General features: G+C 55.4%; 26 non-coding genes across 26 annotated transcripts; all 26 read right to left on the bottom strand.

The window, feature by feature from the left end:
• Positions 1-206: 206 nt before the first annotated feature.
• On the bottom strand, positions 207-397 carry LOC148099377 (U2 spliceosomal RNA). Its single transcript, XR_015720628.1, has one exon. It is a non-coding gene; the product is annotated as a U2 spliceosomal RNA (small nuclear RNA).
• Positions 398-582: 185 nt separating this feature from the next.
• LOC148099376 (U5 spliceosomal RNA) lies at positions 583-695 on the bottom strand. The gene has a single exon (XR_015720334.1). It is a non-coding gene; the product is annotated as a U5 spliceosomal RNA (small nuclear RNA).
• Positions 696-938: 243 nt separating this feature from the next.
• Positions 939-1,129, bottom strand: LOC148099375 (U2 spliceosomal RNA). Its single transcript, XR_015720110.1, has one exon. It is a non-coding gene; the product is annotated as a U2 spliceosomal RNA (small nuclear RNA).
• Positions 1,130-1,314: 185 nt separating this feature from the next.
• On the bottom strand, positions 1,315-1,427 carry LOC148099374 (U5 spliceosomal RNA). Its single transcript, XR_015720420.1, has one exon. It is a non-coding gene; the product is annotated as a U5 spliceosomal RNA (small nuclear RNA).
• A 229-nt stretch (positions 1,428-1,656) lies between these two features.
• On the bottom strand, positions 1,657-1,847 carry LOC148099373 (U2 spliceosomal RNA). Its single transcript, XR_015720118.1, has one exon. It is a non-coding gene; the product is annotated as a U2 spliceosomal RNA (small nuclear RNA).
• A 185-nt stretch (positions 1,848-2,032) lies between these two features.
• LOC148099372 (U5 spliceosomal RNA) lies at positions 2,033-2,145 on the bottom strand. The gene has a single exon (XR_015720333.1). It is a non-coding gene; the product is annotated as a U5 spliceosomal RNA (small nuclear RNA).
• Positions 2,146-2,374: 229 nt separating this feature from the next.
• On the bottom strand, positions 2,375-2,565 carry LOC148099371 (U2 spliceosomal RNA). Its single transcript, XR_015720603.1, has one exon. It is a non-coding gene; the product is annotated as a U2 spliceosomal RNA (small nuclear RNA).
• A 192-nt stretch (positions 2,566-2,757) lies between these two features.
• On the bottom strand, positions 2,758-2,870 carry LOC148099370 (U5 spliceosomal RNA). The gene has a single exon (XR_015720442.1). It is a non-coding gene; the product is annotated as a U5 spliceosomal RNA (small nuclear RNA).
• A 229-nt stretch (positions 2,871-3,099) lies between these two features.
• On the bottom strand, positions 3,100-3,290 carry LOC148099369 (U2 spliceosomal RNA). The gene has a single exon (XR_015720665.1). It is a non-coding gene; the product is annotated as a U2 spliceosomal RNA (small nuclear RNA).
• A 185-nt stretch (positions 3,291-3,475) lies between these two features.
• Positions 3,476-3,588, bottom strand: LOC148099368 (U5 spliceosomal RNA). Its single transcript, XR_015720456.1, has one exon. It is a non-coding gene; the product is annotated as a U5 spliceosomal RNA (small nuclear RNA).
• A 229-nt stretch (positions 3,589-3,817) lies between these two features.
• On the bottom strand, positions 3,818-4,008 carry LOC148099367 (U2 spliceosomal RNA). The gene has a single exon (XR_015720602.1). It is a non-coding gene; the product is annotated as a U2 spliceosomal RNA (small nuclear RNA).
• Positions 4,009-4,193: 185 nt separating this feature from the next.
• On the bottom strand, positions 4,194-4,306 carry LOC148099366 (U5 spliceosomal RNA). The gene has a single exon (XR_015720331.1). It is a non-coding gene; the product is annotated as a U5 spliceosomal RNA (small nuclear RNA).
• Positions 4,307-4,549: 243 nt separating this feature from the next.
• LOC148099365 (U2 spliceosomal RNA) lies at positions 4,550-4,740 on the bottom strand. Its single transcript, XR_015720553.1, has one exon. It is a non-coding gene; the product is annotated as a U2 spliceosomal RNA (small nuclear RNA).
• A 192-nt stretch (positions 4,741-4,932) lies between these two features.
• On the bottom strand, positions 4,933-5,045 carry LOC148099364 (U5 spliceosomal RNA). The gene has a single exon (XR_015720441.1). It is a non-coding gene; the product is annotated as a U5 spliceosomal RNA (small nuclear RNA).
• Positions 5,046-5,288: 243 nt separating this feature from the next.
• Positions 5,289-5,479, bottom strand: LOC148099363 (U2 spliceosomal RNA). Its single transcript, XR_015720654.1, has one exon. It is a non-coding gene; the product is annotated as a U2 spliceosomal RNA (small nuclear RNA).
• Positions 5,480-5,671: 192 nt separating this feature from the next.
• On the bottom strand, positions 5,672-5,784 carry LOC148099362 (U5 spliceosomal RNA). Its single transcript, XR_015720526.1, has one exon. It is a non-coding gene; the product is annotated as a U5 spliceosomal RNA (small nuclear RNA).
• Positions 5,785-6,024: 240 nt separating this feature from the next.
• LOC148099361 (U2 spliceosomal RNA) lies at positions 6,025-6,215 on the bottom strand. Its single transcript, XR_015720099.1, has one exon. It is a non-coding gene; the product is annotated as a U2 spliceosomal RNA (small nuclear RNA).
• Positions 6,216-6,400: 185 nt separating this feature from the next.
• On the bottom strand, positions 6,401-6,513 carry LOC148099360 (U5 spliceosomal RNA). The gene has a single exon (XR_015720419.1). It is a non-coding gene; the product is annotated as a U5 spliceosomal RNA (small nuclear RNA).
• Positions 6,514-6,756: 243 nt separating this feature from the next.
• On the bottom strand, positions 6,757-6,947 carry LOC148099359 (U2 spliceosomal RNA). Its single transcript, XR_015720210.1, has one exon. It is a non-coding gene; the product is annotated as a U2 spliceosomal RNA (small nuclear RNA).
• A 194-nt stretch (positions 6,948-7,141) lies between these two features.
• LOC148099358 (U5 spliceosomal RNA) lies at positions 7,142-7,254 on the bottom strand. The gene has a single exon (XR_015720330.1). It is a non-coding gene; the product is annotated as a U5 spliceosomal RNA (small nuclear RNA).
• Positions 7,255-7,496: 242 nt separating this feature from the next.
• Positions 7,497-7,687, bottom strand: LOC148099357 (U2 spliceosomal RNA). Its single transcript, XR_015720175.1, has one exon. It is a non-coding gene; the product is annotated as a U2 spliceosomal RNA (small nuclear RNA).
• Positions 7,688-7,872: 185 nt separating this feature from the next.
• On the bottom strand, positions 7,873-7,985 carry LOC148099356 (U5 spliceosomal RNA). Its single transcript, XR_015720329.1, has one exon. It is a non-coding gene; the product is annotated as a U5 spliceosomal RNA (small nuclear RNA).
• Positions 7,986-8,214: 229 nt separating this feature from the next.
• On the bottom strand, positions 8,215-8,405 carry LOC148099355 (U2 spliceosomal RNA). The gene has a single exon (XR_015720065.1). It is a non-coding gene; the product is annotated as a U2 spliceosomal RNA (small nuclear RNA).
• A 185-nt stretch (positions 8,406-8,590) lies between these two features.
• LOC148099354 (U5 spliceosomal RNA) lies at positions 8,591-8,703 on the bottom strand. The gene has a single exon (XR_015720477.1). It is a non-coding gene; the product is annotated as a U5 spliceosomal RNA (small nuclear RNA).
• Positions 8,704-8,943: 240 nt separating this feature from the next.
• On the bottom strand, positions 8,944-9,134 carry LOC148099353 (U2 spliceosomal RNA). The gene has a single exon (XR_015720058.1). It is a non-coding gene; the product is annotated as a U2 spliceosomal RNA (small nuclear RNA).
• A 185-nt stretch (positions 9,135-9,319) lies between these two features.
• On the bottom strand, positions 9,320-9,432 carry LOC148099352 (U5 spliceosomal RNA). The gene has a single exon (XR_015720418.1). It is a non-coding gene; the product is annotated as a U5 spliceosomal RNA (small nuclear RNA).
• Positions 9,433-9,500: the final 68 nt, after the last annotated feature.

The raw sequence follows: 9,500 nt of genomic DNA, 5'->3' as shown, positions 1-9,500 counted from the left end.
TCCTCGTCCCGGCTTCCGGCGTCACGGTAGGCCCTGTTTGCTTGGCTGAAGGGGCAGATCTTAGGCCCCGCCTTCTCTGCTCCAGAGTTCGACTGTGACTGGAGAGGAGCACGTTCGCGGCTTCAGGCTGCTTTCTGGCTGCTTTCTGGCTCTTGGCTTGGCAGACCTTACTATGTTTGGCTTTCTTGCTTTTGCACAAAGTCAGCAAAGGGGGCACCGTTCCCGGAGGCGCTGCAATACCGGGTCGATGCGTGGAGCGAACGGAGCGAGCCCCTTATTCGACTCCCTGTTCTAAAAATGCGTTTAATACGTTGCCCCCGAATCGGGGGCGTATCAGATATTAAACTGATAAGAACAGATACTACACTTGATCTTAGCCAAAAGGCCGAGAAGCGATGGCCTCCTGCAGGTTCCTGGCTTAGCCGCCTTCTCGGGACACTTCTCGCTTGTGACGGTGCGCTCTTTCACTTGGCTCACAGGGAGGGCTCCGCTTCAAATCTCCGCCCACCCACAGTAGCTCACAGGCCTGCGGAGCTCCCTGGAACTGCGCGCTTTCTTCTATTGAACAACGAGGAGGGGGCCCAGCCAGAAGGCAGACCCTGCCAAAAATAGGTGCAACTCCTTAGCCTCACTCTCCACGGAAGTCTTTAGTAAAAGGCGAAAGACTTGTACGTTTTGAAGAGAAGCCAGAGTGTGTGTTTCTTTGGCCTCGCAGGAAGCCGCAGTGACTCCTTGTCCCGGCTTCCGGCGTCACGGTAGGCCCTGTTTGCTTGGCTGAAGGGGCAGATCTTAGGCCCCGCCTTCTCTGCTCCAGAGTTCGACTGTGACTGGAGAGGGGTGACTGGAGAGGAGCACGTTCGCGGCTTCAGGCTGCTTTCTGGCTCTTTGCTTGGCAGACCTTACTTTGTTTGGCTTTCTTGCTTTTGCACAAAGTCAGCAAAGGGGGCACTGTTCTCGGAGGCGCTGCAATACCGGGTCGATGCGTGGAGCGAACGGAGCGAGCCCCTTATTCGGCTCCCTGTTCTAAAAATGCGTTTAATACGTTGCCCCCGAATCGGGGGCATATCAGATATTAAACTGATAAGAACAGATACTACACTTGATCTTAGCCAAAAGGCCGAGAAGCGATGGCCTCCTGCAGGTTCCTGGCTGAGCCGCCTTCTCGGGACACTTCTCGCTTGTGACGGTGCGCTCTTTCACTTGGCTCACAGGGAGGGCTCCGCTTCTAATCTCCGCCCACCCACAGTAGCTCACAGGCCTGCGGAGCTCCCTGGAACTGCGCACTTTCTTCTATTGAACAACGAGGAGAGGGCCCAGCCAGAAGGCAGACTCTGCCAAAAATAGGTGCAACTCCTTAGCCTCACTCTCCACGGAAGTCTTTAGTAAAAGGCGAAAGACTTGTACGTTTTGAAGAGAAGCTAGAGTGTGTGTTTCTTTGGCCTCGCAGGAAGCCGCAGTGACTCTTCGTCCCGGCTTCCGGCGTCACGGTAGGCCCTGTTTGCTTGGCTGAAGGGGCAGATCTTAGGCCCCGCCTTCTCTGCTCCAGAGTTCGAGTGTGACTGGAGAGGAGCACGTTCGCAGCTTCAGGCTGCTTTCTGGCTCTTGGCTTGCCAGACCTTACTTTGTTTGGCTTTCTTGCTTTTGCACAAAGTCAGCAAAGGGGGCACCCTTCCCAGAGGCGCTGCAATACCGGGTCGATGCGTGGAGCGAACGGAGCGAGCCCCTTATTCGGCTCCCTGTTCTAAAAATGCGTTTAATACGTTGCCCCCAAATCGGGGGCATATCAGATATTAAACTGATAAGAACAGATACTACACTTGATCTTAGCCAAAAGGCCGAGAAGCGATGGCCTCCTGCAGGTTCCTGGCTGAGCCGCCTTCTCGGGACACTTCTCGCTTGTGACGGTGCGCTCTTTCACTTGGCTCACAGGGAGGGCTCCGCTTCAAATCTCCGCCCACCCACAGTAGGTCACAGGCCTGCGGAGCTCCCTGGAACTGCGCGCTTTCTTCTATTCAACAACGAGGAGGGGGCCCAGCCAGAAGGCAGACCCTGCCAAAAATAGGTGCAACTCCTTAGCCTCACTCTCCACGGAAGTCTTTAGTAAAAGGCGAAAGACTTGTACGTTTTGAAGAGAAGCCAGAGTGTGTGTTTCTTTGGCCTCGCAGGAAGCCGCAGTGACTCCTCGTCCCGGCTTCCGGCGTCACGGTAGGCCCTGTTTGCTTGGCTGAAGGGGCAGATCTTAGGCCCCGCCTTCTCTGCTCCAGAGTTCGAGTGTGACTGGAGAGGAGCACGTTCGCGGCTTCAGGCTGCTTTCTGGCTCTTGGCTTGGCAGACCTTACTTTGTTTGGCTTTCTTGCTTTTGCACAAAGTCAGCAAAGGGGGCACCGTTCCCGGAGGCGCTGCAATACCGGGTCGATGCGTGGAGCGAACGGAGCGAGCCCCTTATTCGGCTCCCTGTTCTAAAAATGCGTTTAATACGTTGCCCCCGAATCGGGGGCGTATCAGATATTAAACTGATAAGAACAGATACTACACTTGATCTTAGCCAAAAGGCCGAGAAGCGATGGCCTCCTGCAGGTTCCTGGCTGAGCCGCCTTCTCGGGACACTTCTTGCTTGTGACGGTGCGCTCTTTCACTTGGCTCACAGGGAGGGCTCCGCTTCAAATCTCCGCCCACCCACAGTAGCTCACAGGCCTGCGGAGCTCCCTGGAACTGCGCGCTTTCTTCTATTGAACAACGAGGAGAGGGCCCAGCCAGAAGGCAGAAGGCAGACCCTGCCAAAAATAGGTGCAACTCCTTAGCCTCACTCTCCACGGAAGTCTTTAGTAAAAGGCGAAAGACTTGTACGTTTTGAAGAGAAGCCAGAGTGTGTGTTTCTTTGGCCTCGCAGGAAGCCGCAGTGACTCCTCGTCCCGGCTTCCGGCGTCACGGTAGGCCCTGTTTGCTTGGCTGAAGGGGCAGATCTTAGGCCCCGCCTTCTCTGCTCCAGAGTTCGACTGTGACTGGAGAGGAGCACGTTCGCGGCTTCAGGCTGCTTTCTGGCTCTTGGCTTGGCAGACCTTACTTTGTTTGGCTTTCTTGCTTTTGCACAAAGTCAGCAAAGGGGGCACCGTTCCCGGAGGCGCTGCAATACCGGGTCGATGCGTGGAGCGAATGGAGCGAGCCCCTTATTCGGCTCCCTGTTCTAAAAATGCGTTTAATACGTTGCCCCCGAATCGGGGGCGTATCAGATATTAAACTGATAAGAACAGATGCTACACTTGATCTTAGCCAAAAGGCCGAGAAGCGATGGCCTCCTGCAGGTTCCTGGCTGAGCCGCCTTCTCGGGACACTTCTCGCTTGTGACGGTGCGCTCTTTCACTTGGCTCACAGGGAGGGCTCCGCTTCAAATCTCCGCCCACCCACAGTAGCTCACAGGCCTGCGGAGCTCCCTGGAACTGCGCGCTTTCTTCTATTGAACAACGAGGAGAGGGCCCAGCCAGAAGGCAGACCCAGCCAAAAATAGGTGCAACTCCTTAGCCTCACTCTCCACGGAAGTCTTTAGTAAAAGGCGAAAGACTTGTACGTTTTGAAGAGAAGCTAGAGTGTGTGTTTCTTTGGCCTCGCAGGAAGCCGCAGTGACTCCTCGTCCCGGCTTCCGGCGTCACGGTAGGCCCTGTTTGCTTGGCTGAAGGGGCAGATCTTAGGCCCCGCCTTCTCTGCTCCAGAGTTCGACTGTGACTGGAGAGGAGCACGTTCGCGGCTTCAGGCTGCTTTCTGGCTCTTGGCTTGGCAGACCTTACTTTGTTTGGCTTTCTTGCTTTTGCACAAAGTCAGCAAAGGGGGCACCGTTCCCGGAGGCGCTGCAATACCGGGTCGATGCGTGGAGCGAACGGAGCGAGCCCCTTATTCGGCTCCCTGTTCTAAAAATGCGTTTAATACGTTGCCCCCGAATCGGGGGCGTATCAGATATTAAACTGATAAGAACAGATACTACACTTGATCTTAGCCAAAAGGCCGAGAAGCGATGGCCTCCTGCAGGTTCCTGGCTGAGCCGCCTTCTCGGGACACTTCTCGCTTGTGACGGTGCGCTCTATCACTTGGCTCACAGGGAGGGCTCCGCTTCAAATCTCCGCCCACCCACAGTAGCTCACAGGCCTCCGGAGCTCCCTGGAACTGCGCGCTTTCTTCTATTGAACAACGAGGAGAGGGCCCAGCCAGAAGGCAGACCCTGCCAAAAATAGGTGCAACTCCTTAGCCTCACTCTCCACGGAAGTCTTTAGTAAAAGGCGAAAGACTTGTACGTTTTGAAGAGAAGCCAGAGTGTGTGTTTCTTTGGCCTCGCAGGAAGCCGCAGTGACTCCTCGTCCCGGCTTCCGGCGTCACGGTAGGCCCTGTTTGCTTGGCTGAAGGGGCAGATCTTAGGCCGCGCCTTCTCTGCTCCAGAGTTCGACTGTGACCGGAGAGGGGTGACTGGAGAGGAGCACGTTCGCGGCTTCAGGCTGCTTTCTGGCTCTTGGCTTGGCAGACCTTACTTTGTTTGGCTTTCTTGCTTTTGCACAAAGTCAGCAAAGGGGGCACCGTTCCCGGAGGCGCTGCAATACCGGGTCGATGCGTGGAGCGAACGGAGCGAGCCCCTTATTCGGCTCCCTGTTCTAAAAATGCGTTTAATACATTGCCCCCGAATCGGGGGCGTATCAGATATTAAACTGATAAGAACAGATACTACACTTGATCTTAGCCAAAAGGCCGAGAAGCGATGGCCTCCTGCAGGTTCCTGGCTGAGCCGCCTTCTCGGGACACTTCTCGCTTGTGACGGTGCGCTCTTTCACTTGGCTCACAGGGAGGGCTCCGCTTCAAATCTCCGCCCACCCACAGTAGCTCACAGGCCTTCGGAGCTCCCTGGAACTGCGCGCTTTCTTCTATTGAACAACGAGGAGAGGGCCCAGCCAGAAGGCAGAAGGCAGACCCTGCCAAAAATAGGTGCAACTCCTTAGCCTCACTCTCCACGGAAGTCTTTAGTAAAAGGCGAAAGACTTGTACGTTTTGAAGAGAAGCCAGAGTGTGTGTTTCTTTGGCCTCGCAGGAAGCCGCAGTGACTCCTCGTCCCGGCTTCCGGCGTCACGGTAGGCCCTGTTTGCTTGGCTGAAGGGGCAGATCTTAGGCCCCGCCTTCTCTGCTCCAGAGTTCGACTGTGACTGGAGAGGGGTGACTGGAGAGGAGCACGTTCGCAGCTTCAGGCTGCTTTCTGGCTCTTGGCTTGCCAGACCTTACTTTGTTTGGCTTTCTTGCTTTTGCACAAAGTCAGCAAAGGGGGCACCGTTCCCAGAGGCGCTGCAATACCGGGTCGATGCGTGGAGCGAACGGAGCGAGCCCCTTATTCGGCTCCCTGTTCTAAAAATGCGTTTAATACGTTGCCCCCGAATCGGGGGCATATCAGATATTAAACTGATAAGAACAGATACTACACTTGATCTTAGCCAAAAGGCCGAGAAGCGATGGCCTCCTGCAGGTTCCTGGCTGAGCCGCCTTCTCGGGACACTTCTCGCTTGTGACGGTGCGCTCTTTCACTTGGCTCACAGGGAGGGCTCCGCTTCAAATCTCCGCCCACCCACAGTAGCTCACAGGCCTGCGGAGCTCCCTGGAACTGCGCACTTTCTTCTATTGAACAACGAGGAGAGGGCTCAGCCAGAAGGCAGAAGGCAGACCCTGCCAAAAATAGGTGCAACTCCTTAGCCTCACTCTCCACGGAAGTCTTTAGTAAAAGGTGAAAGACTTGTACGTTTTGAAGAGAAGCCAGAGTGTGTGTTTCTTTGGCCTCGCAGGAAGCCGCAGTGACTCCTCGTCCCGGCTTCCGGCGTCACGGTAGGCCCTGTTTGCTTGGCTGAAGGGGCAGATCTTAGGCCCCGCCTTCTCTGCTCCAGAGTTCGACTGTGACTGGAGAGGAGCACGTTCGCGGCTTCAGGCTGCTTTCTGGCTGCTTTCTGGCTCTTGGCTTGGCAGACCTTACTTTGTTTGGCTTTCTTGCTTTTGCACAAAGTCAGCAAAGGGGGCACCGTTCCCGGAGGCGCTGCAATACCGGGTCGATGCGTGGAGCGAACGGAGCGAGCCCCTTATTCGACTCCCTGTTCTAAAAATGCGTTTAATACGTTGCCCCCCAAACGGGGGCGTATCAGATATTAAACTGATAAGAACAGATACTACACTTGATCTTAGCCAAAAGGCCGAGAAGCGATGGCCTCCTGCAGGTTCCTGGCTGAGCCGCCTTCTCGGGACACTTCTCGCTTGTGACGGTGCGCTCTTTCACTTGGCTCACAGGGAGGGCTCCGCTTCAAATCTCCGCCCACCCACAGTAGCTCACAGGCCTGCGGAGCTCCCTGGAACTGCGCACTTTCTTCTATTGAACAACGAGGAGAGGGCCCAGCCAGAAGGCAGACTCTGCCAAAAATAGGTGCAACTCCTTAGCCTCACTCTCCACGGAAGTCTTTAGTAAAAGGCGAAAGACTTGTACGTTTTGAAGAGAAGCTAGAGTGTGTGTTTCTTTGGCCTCGCAGGAAGCCGCAGTGACTCCTCGTCCCGGCTTCCGGCGTCACGGTAGGCCCTGTTTGCTTGGCTGAAGGGGCAGATCTTAGGCCCCGCCTTCTCTGCTCCAGAGTTCGACTGTGACTGGAGAGGGGTGACTGGAGAGGAGCACGTTCGCAGCTTCAGGCTGCTTTCTGGCTCTTGGCTTGCCAGACCTTACTTTGTTTGGCTTTCTTGCTTTTGCACAAAGTCAGCAAAGGGGGCACCGTTCCCGGAGGCGCTGCAATAACGGGTGGATGCGTGGACCGAACGGAGCGAGCCCCTTATTCGGCTCCCTGTTCTAAAAATGCGTTTAATACGTTGCCCCCGAATCGGGGGCGTATCAGATATTAAACTGATAAGAACAGACACTACACTTGACCTTAGCCAAAAGGCCGAGAAGCGATGGCCTCCTGCAGGTTCCTGGCTGAGCCGCCTTCTCGGGACACTTCTCGCTTGTGACGGTGCGCTCTATCACTTGGCTCACAGGGAGGGCTCTGCTTCAAATCTCCGCCCACCCACAGTAGCTCAGAGCCCTGCGGAGCTCTCTTGAACTGCGCGCTATCTTCTATTTCTTCTTTTGAACAACGAGGAGAGGGCCCAGCCAGAAGGCAGACCCTGCCAAAAATAGGTGCAACTCCTTAGCCTCACTCTCCACGGAAGTCTTTAGTAAAAGGCGAAAGACTTGTACGTTTTGAAGAGAAGCCAGAGTGTGTGTTTCTTTGGCCTCGCAGGAAGCCGCAGTGACTCCTCGTCCCGGCTTCCGGCGTCACGGTAGGCCCTGTTTGCTTGGCTGAAGGGGCAGATCTTAGGCCGCGCCTTCTCTGCTCCAGAGTTCGACTGTGACCGGAGAGGGGTGACTGGAGAGGAGCACGTTCGCGGCTTCAGGCTGCTTTCTGGCTCTTGGCTTGCCAGACTTACTTTGTTTGGCTTTCTTGCTTTTGCACAAAGTCAGCAAAGGGGGCACCGTTCCCGGAGGCGCTGCAATAACGGGTGGATGCGTGGACCGAACGGAGCGAGCCCCTTATTCGGCTCCCTGTTCTAAAAATGCGTTTAATACGTTGCCCCCGAATCGGGGGCGTATCAGATATTAAACTGATAAGAACAGATACTACACTTGATCTTAGCCAAAAGGCCGAGAAGCGATGGCCTCCTGCAGGTTCCTGGCTGAGCCGCCTTCTCGGGACACTTCTCGCTTGTGACGGTGCGCTCTTTCACTTGGCTCACAGGGAGGGCTCCGCTTCAAATCTCCGCCCACCCACAGTAGCTCACAGGCCTGCGGAGCTCCCTGGAACTGCGCGCTTTCTTCTATTGAACAACGAGGAGAGGGCCCAGCCAGAAGGCAGACCCTGCCAAAAATAGGTGCAACTCCTTAGCCTCACTCTCCACGGAAGTCTTTAGTAAAAGGCGAAAGACTTGTACGTTTTGAAGAGAAGCCAGAGTGTGTGTTTCTTTGGCCTCGCAGGAAGCCGCAGTGACTCCTCGTCCCGGCTTCCGGCGTCACGGTAGGCCCTGTTTGCTTGGCTGAAGGGGCAGATCTTAGGCCCCGCCTTCTCTGCTCCAGAGTTCGACTGTGACTGGAGAGGAGCACGTTCGCGGCTTCAGGCTGCTTTCTGGCTCTTGGCTTGGCAGACCTTACTTTGTTTGGCTTTCTTGCTTTTGCACAAAGTCAGCAAAGGGGGCACCGTTCCCGGAGGCGCTGCAATACCGGGTCGATGCGTGGAGCGAACGGAGCGAGCCCCTTATTCGGCTCCCTGTTCTAAAAATGCGTTTAATACGTTGCCCCCGAATCGGGGGCGTATCAGATATTAAACTGATAAGAACAGATACTACACTTGATCTTAACCAAAAGGCCGAGAAGCGATGGCCTCCTGCAGGTTCCTGGCTGAGCCGCCTTCTCGGGACACTTCTCGCTTGTGACGGTGCGCTCTTTCACTTGGCTCACAGGGAGGGCTCCGCTTCAAATCTCCGCCCACCCACAGTAGCTCACAGGCCTGCGGAGCTCCCTGGAACTGCGCGCTTTCTTCTATTGAACAACGAGAAGGGGGCCCAGCCAGAAGGCAGACCCTGCCAAAAATAGATGCAACTCCTTAGCCTCACTCTCCACGGAAGTCTTTAGTAAAAGGCGAAAGACTTGTACGTTTTGAAGAGAAGCCAAAGTGTGTGTTTCTTTGGCCTCGCAGGAAGCCGCAGTGACTCCTCGTCCCGGCTTCCGGCGTCACGGTAGGCCCTGTTTGCTTGGCTGAAGGGGCAGATCTTAGGCCCCGCCTTCTCTGCTCCAGAGTTCGACTGTGACTGGAGAGGAGCACGTTCGCGGCTTCAGGCTGCTTTCTGGCTGCTTTCTGGCTCTTGGCTTGGCAGACCTTACTTTGTTTGGCTTTCTTGCTTTTGCACAAAGTCAGCAAAGGGGGCACCGTTCCCGGAGGCGCTGCAATACCGGGTCGATGCGTGGAGCGAACGGAGCGAGCCCCTTATTCGACTCCCTGTTCTAAAAATGCGTTTAATACGTTGCCCCCCAATCGGGGGCGTATCAGATATTAAACTGATAAGAACAGATACTACACTTGATCTTAGCCAAAAGGCCGAGAAGCGATGGCCTCCTGCAGGTTCCTGGCTGAGCCGCCTTCTCGGGACACTTCTCGCTTGTGACGGTGCGCTCTTTCACTTGGCTCACAGGGAGGGCTCCGCTTCAAATCTCCGCCCACCCACAGTAGCTCACAGGCCTGCGGAGCTCCCTGGAACTGCGCACTTTCTTCTATTGAACAACGAGGAGAGGGCCCAGCCAGAAGGCAGACTCTGCCAAAAATAGGTGCAACTCCTTAGCCTCACTCTCCACGGAAGTCTTTAGTAAAAGGCGAAAGACTTGTACGTTTTGAAGAGAAGCTAGAGTGTGTGTTTCTTTGGCCTCGCAGGAAGCCGCAGTGACTCCTCGTCCCGGCTTCCGGCGTCACGGTAGGCCC

The sequence above is a fragment of the Neolamprologus brichardi genome, chromosome 14 (assembly GCF_056152115.1).
Source record: "Neolamprologus brichardi isolate AB-2024 chromosome 14, ASM5615211v1, whole genome shotgun sequence".
NCBI classification, from domain to species: domain Eukaryota; kingdom Metazoa; phylum Chordata; class Actinopteri; order Cichliformes; family Cichlidae; genus Neolamprologus; species Neolamprologus brichardi.
This window is presented reverse-complemented; position numbering and strand designations above follow the sequence as displayed.